The following is a 13,765-nucleotide window of genomic DNA, read 5'->3' on the forward strand; positions in this document are numbered from 1 at the left end:
CTGACAAGGATTTTAAGCTGAAATGGCTTCAGGAATTGTTGGCGTTTTCTTCCTGAATCATCTTTTCTTTTGTTTTTCAGAATTTCCTAAAGCAGTTTGCAAACATTTTTGGTGGTATTTTTATAAAATTATTTTGGGAACCTTTTGAGTCTATTTTTGTGGCGCTTCTTTGTAGCTCACAAAACGCACTAAAAGTCACTCAGGAACCTTGAAGGAATTTTTCTAACCTTGCCATTAAATTGTATTATAAGTGTGGAGCTATTCGAAATGAAAAACACCTGAAGAATGATATGCTTATTTTAGTTAACCGCTTGGCATTTTTGGAAACTTGATGTGGTTAAAAGACACCCAAAAGCCTGATCATATGAACAGCAAGTCTTTTTTACGTGGAAACTAATTTGTTCAGTGTTTTCAGCATTTTCAGAGTAATTTTCAGGATGATTTTGGAGTGGACCCACTGAAAATCCGCCTTATAAAGAGGTAAAAGTCTTAAACTGTACATGATTCCCATTGATGATGACTTTAAATCAGATTTTTATATTTTACTGGTACCTGGAATTTTGTTTCTATTTTCTGAGATGTTTTCCAATATGATAATCACTGCTCTTGATCATGGTGCTATAAGAACAGGTGTGTGAAACTCATCCATGGTCAATGTCTGAGTAGTCGTGGCCGAGTGGTTAAGGCGATGGACTAGAAATCCATTGGGGTCTCCCCGCGTAGGTTCAAATCCTGCCGACTACGAATATGTTCCTGTAGTTTTTTGTCTGATTACCCGAGAAGATAAATTTGCTTGTGTCCTGATTTATCACACATGAAGGTGATATGCAAACTTTAGACAGGGTATCTAGAACCAGACTGACTTGATTTTTGGATGTATTTTCTATAAGCCGATCTGACGCTGCATCCCACGTGCGTCAAGCCACTAATTAAAAGAAGCGCCATGAGTGCCACCAGGTAAGTGGTGCTTCTCCCTCTTTTGTCTAGCAGTCACAGACCACTGCTGTGGCAGATGTACTGGGACATGCACTTTGATTTGCAACAACCTTGAATTATCTCTTGGAAGAAACTTTTTACCACACAATGAAACATTTTTAGCCACTTCTGGATGAACAGCTTTCTAACAGTATAAGTTTTGCAATTATTTTTTTCTTACCCTGTTTCCAAGTAACAGATCCAGCACTCTATTTACTAGCCACTTTTCATCCACATTTAAAACTGTCCTTGTTGAGATATCATGCAACCCTTGGCACACTTGTGGAATAAAAGTTAAGGAGATATTAATTTACCATTGTGTATTAATTGTAGATTTGCACTACAGCTTTAGAGCCTGTATTCACCTTCATTCATGAGTTCAAATGTGCTTTTTAGCACAAAAACTGCAGCCATGTATTTTTTTTGTGTGGTTCCATGGTGTAATGGTTAGCATTCTGGACTTTGAATCCAGTGATCTGAGTTCAAATCTCAGTGGAACCTGGGCAGCTCTTTGTACATATGTTTCAGTTTTTCCGCTTACACTGAGTTCTCCTGTGCCCAAGTTTTAACATAAAAAGAGAGTTAAAATCAATATGCCAAAAAAAGATTTGAATGTTCCAAACATCCATGGAGTGATCACTTTGAGTTGTATGGCCAAATCCACCTTTGAAGCAGGATTACCGAAACTTAAAATTGACTTTCAGATACAACACTCTTACGAATTGTGTCACACAAAGCAACCATACCCTATGATTTTTGTCAATGTTCACATAACACTTTTTCCAGGTGTATTAAACTGACAAGGATTTTAAGCTGAAATTGCTTCAGGAATTGTTGGCGTTTTCTTCCTGAATCATCTTTTCTTTTGTTTTTTAGAATTTCCTAAAGCAGTTTGCAAACATTTTTGGTGGTATTTTTGTAAAAATTTTTTGGGAATCTTTTGAGTCATTTTTTGTTGCGCTTCTTTGTAGCTCACAAAACGCACTAAAAGTCACTCTGGAACCTTGAAGGAGTTTTTCTAACCTTGCCATTAAATTGTATTATAAGTATTGAGCTATTCGAAATGAAAAACACCTGAAGAATGATATGCTTATTTTAGTTAACCGCTTGGCATTTTTGGAAACTTGATGTTGTTAAAAGACACCCAAAAGTCTGATCATATGAACAGCAAGTCTTTTTTACGTGGAAACTAATTTGTTCAGTGTTTTCAGCATTTTCAGAGTAATTTTCAGGATGATTTTGGAGTGGACCCACTGAAAATCCGCCTTATAAAGAGGTAAAAGTCTTAAACTGTACATGATTCCCATTGATGATGACTTTAAATCAGATTTTTATATTTTACTGGTACCTGGAATTTTGTTTCTATTTTCTGAGATGTTTTCCAATATGATAATCACAGCTCTTGATCATGGTGCTATAAGAAAAGGTGTGTGAAACTCATCAATGGTCAATGTCTGAGTAGTCGTGGCCGAGTGTTTAAGGCGATGGACTAGAAATCCATTGGGGTTTCCCCGCGCAGGTTCAAATCCTGCCGACTACGAATATGTTCCTGTAGTTTTTTGTCTGATTACCCGAGAAGATAAATTTGCGTGTGTCCTGGTTTATCACACATGAAGGTGATATGCAAACTTTAGACCGGGTTTCTAGAACCAGACTGACTTGATTTTTGGATGTATTTTCTATAAGCTGATCTGACGCTGCATCCCACGTGCGTCAAGCCACTAATTAAAAGAAGCGCCATGAGTGCCACCAGGTAAGTGGTGCTTCTCCCTCTTTTGTCTAGCAGTCACAGACCACTGCTGTGGCAGATGTACTGAGACATGCACTTTGATTTGCAACAACCTTGAATTATCTCTTGGAAGAAACTTTTTACCACACAATGAAAATTTTTTAGCCACTTCTGGATGAACAGCTTTCTAACAGTATAAGTTTTGCAATTATTTATTTTCTTACCCTGTTTCCAAGTAACAGATCCAGCACTCTATTTACTAGCCACTTTTCATCAACATTTAAAACTGTCCTTGTTGAGATATCAAGGAACCCTTGGCACACTTGTGGAATAAAAGTTTAGGAGATATTAATTTACCATTGTGCATTAATTGTAGATTTGCACAACAGCTTTAGAGCCTGTATTCACCTTCATTTATGAGTTCAAATGTGCTTTTTAGCACAAAAACTGCAGCCAGGTGTTTTTTCATGTGGTTCCATGGTGTAATGGTTAGCACTCTGGACTTTGAATCCAGCGATCTGAGTTCAAATCTCAGTGGAACCTGGGCAGCACTTTGTACATATGTTTCAGTTTTTCCGCTTACACTGAGTTCTCCTGTGCCCAAGTTTTAACATAAAAAGAGAGTTAAAATCAACATGCCAAAAAAAGATTTGAATGTTCCAAACATCCATGGAGTGATCACTTTGAGTTGTATGGCCAAATCCACCTATGAAGCAGGATTACCGAAACTTAAAATTGACTTTAAGATACAACACTCTTACGAATTGTGTCACACAAAGCAACCATACCCTATGATTTATGTCAATGTTCACATAACACTTTTTCCAGGTGTATTAAACTGACAAGGATTTTAAGCTGAAATGGCTTCAGGAATTGTTGGCGTTTTCTTCCAGAATCATCTTTTCTTTTGTTTTTCAGAATTTCCTAAAGCAGTTTGCAAACATTTTTGGTGGTATTTTTATAAAATTATTTTGGGAACCTTTTGAGTCTATTTTTGTCGCGCTTCTTTGTAGCTCACAAAACGCACTAAAAGTCACTCAGGAACCTTGAAGGAGTTTTTCTAACCTTGCCATTAAATTGTATTATAAGTATGGAGCTATTCGAAATGAAAAACACCTGAAGAATGATGTGCTTATTTTAGTTAACCGCTTGGCATTTTTGGAAACTTGATGTGGTTAAAAGACACCCAAAAGCCTGATCATATGAACATGTTATAGCTGTTTTTCATTCTGACCCAAATGTCAGCTGACAGATCACCAGTGAGGGCCAAATTGTGGAGTTACGCCCGTCATTTTACAAGCGCGCTTGGAGACAAAAAGACACCTCACACATATCCTGTGAGCAAGTCACTTTTTTCTGAAGTAATAGAGCAAGAAAGCAATATTTTATACCATTTACAACAAATGTAATTCTCAATGCAATTCATGTAGCCCCCACCATCACCCAGGGTCATACTGACCTTTAATCTATCACGTACCAAATAACATGTTGTGACTGAATATGGAGAACATACATGATAAGAAGTGTAGTCTCCTTGAAGTGGAGACACTAAGACTACTGCATCAACAGATTCTAGTAATTCTAACAATTAAAGGCAAGAGGCACTTAAAGGCAAACTATTAACCCTTCTATATCAATTTCCCCCTTTTGTAAATGGTATAACCTCTGCTACGGGGTCAGATGATGTCCACAAAGAAGCTACTGTCTCATGGGTCTAATACCCACAAGGGGACTTCCTACCTGCTTCACCCATCCACCCTCAGTGTGGACACTCACCTCCCCAGTCAACAGTGGCCATACGGGACCTATGATATACTACAGAAGGTTCAGCCTTAGGGTTTTTTTGTACACATACATTATTCCATAGCTTAGGTAATACATATATTAGCACTTTTATGGCTACATAAAACAATAAGCAAAGCAACAAAATTTGCATACAAGTCTGTAAAATACCAAAAATAATCCATCCCGCTAGACCGCTAAGCCAATTGGCTGGATTTAAAAAGGAGTCTCTATATTGTATTAGTCTCATTAAGAGCCTTAAGGAACCACGAAAATCTGAGTCCAAGTCTCACTTGTGAATGCAGTGTGGTGTTAATACCTTCCTTGGGTCCTGGGGTAAGTCTAAGTACAGCATAGTCCTTGCAGATACTGGGCTGTGTGCACAGATCCAACAGTCCAGCAGTTTTTGTCCTTCCGCGTCTTTTATAAGAAAAGCAAGATGTTGAATAAGTTTGTTTATCCAGGGTCTCTGTAAGGTGCAAACATCCTACCACTGCCAGCAAGGTGATTAGGACAACAGTCATTCTGCTGATGAAAAGATCTTTTTGCAGTGACTGGCAAGGATCCAGGTGGGCTTTCCCTCAAGTTTCCCTGAGGTGAATGTGGTCAGCTGGACTTTAAAACGGGCCGTCAAACCGTGGATCTAGGCTCCTTCTCACGTGTCTGTGTATGACCACCAATCACCTGTATTCAGCTGATTTACATCTGTGTATGACCACCAATCACCTGGATTCAGCTGATATACATCTGCACTGGCATTAGGATCTGGAATGGATGAAAACACATGTTTATGCACCACATTAAGTCTTTTCTGTAAGGCCTGGACATGGGCTGTCATAGCACCGTGTTGCTTTTGTAGCACCTGTGGGAAGTACAGACCAGCCTCTGGCAAACTACTAAACAGGACTTCAAAAGGGCACAAGCCTGTCTTTCTATTTGGAGTGTGTGTGACTGAAAAGAGTGCAAGAGACAAGCACTCTACCCCGCTCTTTCCTGTGTCTGCCATGGCCTTTGATTTTCCAGTTTAAGTGTCCCGTTTAGTCTCTCCACTTTCCCACTACTTTGTGGTCTATATGGTGCATGATATGCTTGCTGTACTCCCAGGACCTGCATGACTTCCCTCATTATTTCTCCCGTGAAGTGTGTGTCCCTATCGCTGTCTATGGTTTCTAGGACACCATACCTGCAGATCAGTTTTTTTCATGAGTTTGTCTGCAGTCGCTTTAGTATTTGCACATTTTACCAGATAGGCTTCCAGCCAACCAGAGAAGAGATCTACACATACTAGGACATTTTTCACACACTCCTACCTTGGGTAGCTGTATGAAGCCAGTCTGCAGTCTCTGAAACGGGTAGAGAGGCCTGGGTGTCGCTTTCTTAGGGATTTTTACTGTTTTACCTGGGTTGTGCTGTGCACAAATGAGGCATGACCGTACGAGCTTTGCGGCTGCGTAACTGAAACCAGGAGCGATCCAGAAGGCATCTTGTGTTGCTTGCGCCATGATTGGGAGCAGGGATCTTGGTATATACGATTTATCCTGATTCTCCCATACTCTTTCTGAGTTCAGCTCAGCTCCCATTCTCCCAGTGTTCCTTCTCTGTTTGGGCAGCTGGAGTGATTTCAGGACATCTAGGCTCAGTGTGGCTGGAATACGCTGACTCCCCGCCACCATCCACTGCTCCCTAGGCCGCCTTGCTGCTACTTTAGCAGCCTCATCCGTCCTTCTGTTGCCCTTTTCCTCCACAGAGTCACCGTCCGTGTGTGCTTTTTACCTTGACGATGCCAACCTGGACTGATAACGTCAATGCCTCCACTAATTGTTTCACCAGCTCTGCATTTTTAATGGGCTTACCGGCTGATGTAAGAAACGTTCTGCTTCTTCAGATAGGGCAATAATCATGGGATATTCCCCATGCACAATTCGAATCTGTGTAACTGTTAGCGACTTTATCTGCAGCAGCTCTACACGCTTCAGTGAGTGCCTTCAACTCTGCCTCCTGCACCGACATGTGAGGAGGGAGTGGTTCAGCTCAGATTACCTCATGTGAGGATACTAATGCATATCCAATGTAGAGTCGCCCATTCTGGTGGTATCTGAAGCCATCTACAAAAATAAAAAACCTCAAAATATGCATTCGGAACAGGTTTTTTTCTTCCCACGAACATATGTAAAACCCACTGTCTCCTGACTCATCAGTTCCTATGCAGTCATGTTCGTGTGTCATGTCAACGTCATGTCCTGCTCTCTTTCCCACCTGCCAATGCTGTCACCAATTCCCCCTTTTCTGAATCCGCAGGCAGATGAGTGGCTGGATTCAGAACATTATGTCTTTTGAGGGTGACATATTCAGGAATTAGTATTAGAGCACATTCAAGTCTGATCTGTCTATCCATTGACAATTTGTTTTGGTTGAACTTGTACGAGTATGGCATTAATGTCACGTGGGGAACAAAATTGTCAAAAAGTCAAAAAGAAAAAGTCAGTGTGATTTCACATGCCTTTCAGTAATACAGCAGCTCTTACAGCACGTACACATATAGAAGACCCTCTAATCACGGGGTCTAATTGTGCTAAGTAGTAAGCTATCGGTCTCTGTTTCTTTCCATGTTGTAGTGTCAGTACTGCGGTAGCATGTCCACCCTGCTCTGAAAAATAAGAAAAATGGCTGATCCTAGTTTGGAATGTCTGACACAATGAGCAGCTTGAGAGAGTGGAAAGAGTCAATTGCTTCTTGAGTGAGATTGTAGGGTTCTGATGGCAAACAGTCATAGAGTGGGTGCATCATTTGTGAAGCAGACCTTATCCAAGGCCTACAGTAGGTCACCAAACCTAGAAAAGTGCGTAGATGCTGGTGTGACCTGGGTAAAGGGAGATTTGTATTGCCTGTTTTCTGTCTTCAGTCAGGTGTCTTGTACCTTCAGCAATACAATGTCCTAAAAATGTCACCTTTTGTTTGCAATACGGTAATTTGTCACGTCAGACTCTGCAACCCTTTTCTGCCAAAAAAAAAAACACAGCAAGGAAACTGTAGCTTCCGGACATCTGGTCCGGGCAGCAGAGCAAGAGGTCATCCATGTACTGTAATAGCACAATCTGTGGATGAGGTGGTTGCCACTGCTCAAGAATCCCTGCCATCGCTGTTGAATAGATGGTTGGGGAGTTCTTTCCCCCTTTGTGGGAGGACCGTCCAACAGTATTGTTTACCTTCGTGAGTGAAAGACAAAAGATACTGACAGTCAAAGTGCAGTGGTACAGAGAAGAATGCATTTGCCAAATCAATAACTGTGAAACATTTTGACATTGCGGGGATCTGTGACAGTACGGTGTGTGTATTAGGGACTGTTGAGGTCACACTCACTGTAACATCATTAATAGCTCGTTAGTCATGAACTATTCTGTAAGTGTCAGGGGAACCCTTTGGGTCCTTTTTTCTTAATGGGATACAAAGGGGTGTTGCAGGGGGAATATCTCTGCACTAGAACCCCTGCCTTAACGTACTCTTTAATATCCCTGCTCAGGGCCATTGATTTGACTAGACTTAAGGGGTATTGCCTTAACCAAAGAGGAGTGATTACTTCTCTTGATTTATCATGACAGGGGGAATGGGCAGCCGACCCATATCAGATTTTCCCCTTGCCCAAACGGTGTCTGGTACCTGACTCTTTTCCCTGTCCTCAGACATTCTGGTGTCAGGTGTTACTTTCACTACTCTTGCCATATACACCATTTCTGCAATATTACACAAGTGTTTATATAAGTCACACATTAATGTCCAAATATTTATACCCGTATTTGATTGGGTAGAGTATCCCTTAAAAAAACTAAATTTGATTCACAAAATGTTACCAAAAGAAAATTATATATATGAATATATATATATATATATATATATATAATTACGAAATATACTGAGTCATAAAACGGGGGAGCACAATGCCATAGGCCACAGCAAAGCACAATTCTAAGAAAGTAACAGCCCTATATAAATCCATAACTAACAGTTCCAAATACAAAAAGAAGGGATTTGAAAAATACCAAATATCAATGCCAGTCGCCTGCGATAAGTTATAAGGACTGGAAAAGACAAATAAACAGTGACTATGGTTTGAGCCAATATAATGAATGGCTAAAAAAACTATATATCATATGAAGACAACCTAGAAATACACAGTAACTATACCATCTTTGTGCAAGTAAACTACTAAAACTGGCAAATGAATGGAATTAAGTGTAACTACAATAGGGCATGATTTACCTGTGGTATAATGTGCACGTGGAAGACCCTGGCATCCCTCTGCCACAAGTGTTTATATGAAAAGGGGACTTGTGACTGTAATACCCTCAGGAGAGTACTGTATAGTGCCTAGACAGCACTCAACTCTGCTCCGAGCAAATTCATAGGGGTATTGTTACTAACAATAAGTTTGTAAGCACCTATTGGCTGTCTCGTGACTCTAGTCTTTTCTTGTTTAGTCATAGGGGCTTCAGTCGCTTGTCCCCCTACCCTCACGTATTCCACAGTCTCGTCAGTAATCATATCTGGCAGTATCAAGTCTTTGTGTACAAGTCCCAGCTGCCACAGTGTCGGTCAAGAATTCTGTCTATTTCCCTCCCAGCATTGGTATGGTGGTCCTCAAGGCAGGACCAGGTCCGGAGGGGACAATAACAGGGCACAAATTTGTCACTGGGTTGTCAGTTTCCTAGTCTGAATTGGTCTGAGTGTCCATTTTCTCCACAATTCCAGCACTTCACTGTTTCTAAGTCCTTAGGTCCCTTACTACATCTCTACTGTTTTCCTTGTGCTCCAGCATACATGACACGTCGTCTTATTGTCCTAGTTTCTTCAACTCCTGAGCAATCTTCAGGAGGTCTTTGGATCTACATTTCTCCATTTAGGTCCGGCTGTCTGTACTGCGTCTCGTAAGCCTTTTGTCATACCGTAAATGAATGTATTTACCAATATTTTAAGATCAAGTGGGTTTACTGGACTGTACCCCATGTCTGCCCATTTCAGCTGTAACCGTCCAAAGTACATCTCTACACTCTCTCCTTTTGCCACATCTGTAAAAGTCTTAATTTGCATCCTAGTACGTCACCTGCTTTGGTGCTCACCAACTCTCTAGGTCTGCTCAGGTGCACTTATACGTCCATCATATTGTCTTTGTCTGTAAAATGGGAAAGGTTTGTTCTCAGGGTCAGCCAATCATTTTAGCATAGCTAGCTAGTCAGAGGGCTTCCAGGGATAATACTCCTGTATCTGTCTTACACTACCTGATTACATCACAGATCATACAAGTATTTCTCCAGTCTGGGTTTGTCTGACCGCAATGTTTACAAGTCCATCTGTCTTGTCTTGGTCTCTGGTTATACAAAGGTATGACCGTAGCAGTAATGTGTCGGTCATAGTCGGACTTTTGAGCATCAAAACATTCATAATACACCTTACTACCGTCCTGCTGCACTCTCTCTCAGATGCCATTTATTCACATGCTATTTTCCTCATTTGTCTGTGCCTTTTTGAACATCCAAACATCCATCCACTCACTGGCATTTTTGCCTGTTTCAATATTGGTCTCACATCTTTCACTGCTTCCTTTCCTTCTCTGTCTTTTACAATCTCTATAGCGGTTCTGGATCCCATTGGGGGCCCTGACTGCACACAGAATAAGTTGCCCATGGCTTCAACTTATCCGCTCAGACACTCACCTCTAAAAATGCCCTTTATTAGTGTGCCTTGCCTTAAACCAGGGTTGCAACACGTGACAAGTCAGAGTGAGTGTCAAGGTTTAGCGAGCAGGTTACACCACCTACCACTCGGTAGACCTAAAGGATTCTAGCGAGCAGGTTAACCACCTATCACTCGGTAGATCAGCTGGCTAGCACAGCTCCATGGACGGCAAGGTTACACCACCAATTTGCCGTAGGCTGACTGTAGCAGGTTACACCACCTATTACATCAGCCGTGCAGTTGGCTACCTCCTCTGTTGATCCTCAATTTGCTATATATTAATCACTCAACTTGAAGCAGGAGAATCTTTTACCAATCTTTTCAATCACTTTAAGTTTCCTCTAAAATAGGCACAATTCTTTCACTTTCAAACTGTGTCCAGTTTTGGGCACCGGTGCTCAGGAAGGATATAATGGAACTAGAGAGAGTACAAAGGAGGGCAACAAAATTAATAAAGGGGATGGGAGAACTACAATACCCAGATAGATTAGCGAAATTAGGATTATTTAGTCTAGAAAAAAGACGACTGAGGGGCGATCTAATAACCATGTATAAGTATATAAGGGGACAATACAAATATCTCGCTGAGGATCTGTTTATACCAAGGAAGGTGACGGGCACAAGGGGGCATTCTTTGCGTCTGGAGGAGAGAAGGTTTTTCCACCAACATAGAAGAGGATTCTTTACTGTTAGGGCAGTGAGAATCTGGAATTGCTTGCCTGAGGAGGTGGTGATGGCGAACTCAGTCGAGGGGTTCAAGAGAGGCCTGGATGTCTTCCTGGAGCAGAACAATATTGTATCATACAATTATTAGGTTCTGTAGAAGGACGTAGATCTGGGTATTTATTATGATGGAATATAGGCTGAACTGGATGGACAAATGTCTTTTTTCGGCCTTACTAACTATGTTACTATGTTACTATGTTACTAAATTCCAACTTCAATTGTACAACATTCCCTTTTTCTTCAATACCTACAGTACTTATTGCTTTAAACACAATCTCTCAGCGTGTACTAAACCAAAGACAGAGAAACTTTAGAATGCAGTTATGTGGACCCCCTTCCTCTGGCCCACAGCACAAAAGGGAGAAATGTCAAGCAAGCCGCGCAGGGGCTCAGCTTACCCCTCCCATCAGCTATTTCGCGCTGATAAGCTTGTTGTCTTACACACACACACAAACAGAATGCAGCAGTTTTCAAACTTAATCTCTACAAAACATTCATTCTCTCGAAATTAAAAACAGTTTCTCTATACAGGCAGATCACTGCATAAATTGAATAAGCTGATTCTGACCGCGTCCGGCCAAAACACATATAGAAACCTATCCAATGTCAAACCACACATAACACGGGTTTCACTGAATCTCAGATGTAAATTAAATGTACATTAAAAATATCCACAACTCATTCATCCTGGACAATTAACAACAGTTAGATAAGTAATGATACTTATGTGATCACTCATACATACATGCTCATTCAGGGATTGTTGTTTCTTTTCCTTTCACTTTCAGTTGATTTTTACAAGAAGAAAATCCCTTATCTCAATTACTCCACCTAATTCAGCTCAAACTGCGCTGAATAATGTCTTCTGTCACATACAGAGGACCACACCTAACTGAACCCCTAATCAATCAGTGATTTATGTTTATTCCTTATACTTATTTACTCACCTCTTAGCTCATTCAGAGTTCTCATAGACATACAAGGCTCACACAGCCTGCCTATTTTGCACTTTGGAATTAACACAACTCTATATAACAAAAACTGCAGCAGTGTCCACTGACACTCTGAAAGCACTTTAAGGCAAAACAACAAAAACCACGGCCTTAATACAAAATACAGCTTCATATAATGTACTGCCAATCCAAAATGACCAAAATAACAACACTGCACAGAGTCTATCCCAGCTCTGTATTACTCACTACACAAATACACAACCAATTAGGATACTGACAAATGATACAGATAACAATTATCATCTTATAACTCTATTATTCAACTCTCATACGGACATGTTGTGAATTCTGTGGCAGAGCTCCCTCCTGTGGTCACAAGTGGTACTTCGGCTGATTCTCTCTGGGAGCTTCCGTTTGTGGAGGAAACTGGTACTGCTGCTTCTGAGTTTCCTCCCTCAGGTGATCTGGTGAGGTCGTTAGGTGCTTCTCTACTTAACCCCACCTAATGCTTTGATTCATGCTTCCTGTCAATGTTCCAGTGTTGGACTTGTGTTTCTCTGGATCATTCCTGTGGCCTGCTGCTCTGCATAACTAAGTGCTTCTTTGCTATTTGTTGCTATTTTTTCTGTCCAGCTTGTCTATTTGTTTTGCTGGAAGCTCTGGGACGCAAAGGGTGTACCTCCGTGCCGTTAGTTCGGTACGGAGGGTCTTTTTGCCCCTTTGCGTGGTTTTCTTTAGGGTTTTGTGTAGACCGCAAAGTTATCTTTCCTATCCTCGTTCTGTCTAGAATATCGGGCCTCACTTTGCTGAATCTATTTCATCCCTACGTTTGTCTTTTCATCTTACTCACAGTCATTATATGTGGGGGGCTGCCTTTTCCTTTGGGGTATTTCTCTGAGGCAAGGTAGGCTTATTTTTCTATCTTCAGGCTAGTTAGTTTCTCAGGCTGTGCCGAGTTGCATAGGGAGCGTTAGGCGCAATCCACGGCTGCCTCTAGTTGTGTTTGGAGAGGATCAGGGATTGCGGTCTGCAGAGTTTCCACGTCTCAGAGCTCGTTCTGTTATTTTGGGTTATTGTCAGATCACTGTGTGTGCTCTGACCTCCATGTCCATTGTTATACTGAATTGCCTTTCATAACAGTACAGGAAGCCAAAAGTACTAATGATTCTCAATAGAGGGAAAAAAGAAGTTCTGAGACCATTTTTTTTTCTTGGCATTGTGTTTTGTCTTTTTTTTCCCCTAGACATTTGGGTGGTTCAGTACACAGGTGTAGCGATGGACATTAGAAGTCTGTCTTCATTTGTGGATCAGCTCTCGGCAAGAGTACAAAAGATTCAAGACACTATTGATCAGAAATCTATGTTAGAACCAAGAATTCATATTCCTGATTTGTTTTTTGGAGATAGAACTAAGTTTCTGAGTTTCAAAAATAATTGTAAGTTATTTCTGGCCTTGAAACCTCGTTCCTCTGGTGATCCAGTTCAACAGGTTTTGATTATTATTTCTTTTTGCGCGGCAACCCTCAGGACTGGGCATTTTCTCTTGCGCCAGGAGATCCTGCATTAAGTAATATCAATGCGTTTTTCCTGGCGCTCGGATTGCTGTACGATGAGCCTAATTCAGTGGATCAGGGAGAAAAGAATTTGCTGGCTCTTTGTTAGGGTCAGGATGAGATAGAGGTATATTGCCAGAAATTTAGAAAATGGTCAGTACTCACTCAATGGAATGAATTTGCGCTGGCAGCTATGTTCAGAAAGGGTCTCTCTGAAGCCCTTAAGGATGTCATGGTGGGATTTCCTATGCCTGCTGGTCTGAATGAGTCTATGTCTTTGGCTATTCAGATCGGTCGACGCTTGCGTGAGCGTAAATC

General features: G+C 41.1%; 4 non-coding genes across 4 annotated transcripts; all 4 read left to right on the forward strand.

The window, feature by feature from the left end:
• Window positions 1-662: 662 nt before the first annotated feature.
• TRNAS-AGA (transfer RNA serine (anticodon AGA)) lies at window positions 663-744 on the forward strand. Its single transcript has one exon. It is a non-coding gene; the product is annotated as a tRNA-Ser (tRNA).
• Window positions 745-1,404: 660 nt separating this feature from the next.
• On the forward strand, window positions 1,405-1,476 carry TRNAQ-UUG (transfer RNA glutamine (anticodon UUG)). The gene has a single exon. It is a non-coding gene; the product is annotated as a tRNA-Gln (tRNA).
• A 957-nt stretch (window positions 1,477-2,433) lies between these two features.
• TRNAS-AGA (transfer RNA serine (anticodon AGA)) lies at window positions 2,434-2,515 on the forward strand. Its single transcript has one exon. It is a non-coding gene; the product is annotated as a tRNA-Ser (tRNA).
• Window positions 2,516-3,175: 660 nt separating this feature from the next.
• Window positions 3,176-3,247, forward strand: TRNAQ-UUG (transfer RNA glutamine (anticodon UUG)). The gene has a single exon. It is a non-coding gene; the product is annotated as a tRNA-Gln (tRNA).
• The last annotated feature ends 10,518 nt before the right edge of the window (window positions 3,248-13,765 follow it).

Source organism: Ranitomeya imitator, chromosome 9, assembly GCF_032444005.1.
Source record: "Ranitomeya imitator isolate aRanImi1 chromosome 9, aRanImi1.pri, whole genome shotgun sequence".
In the NCBI taxonomy this organism is placed as follows: domain Eukaryota; kingdom Metazoa; phylum Chordata; class Amphibia; order Anura; family Dendrobatidae; genus Ranitomeya; species Ranitomeya imitator.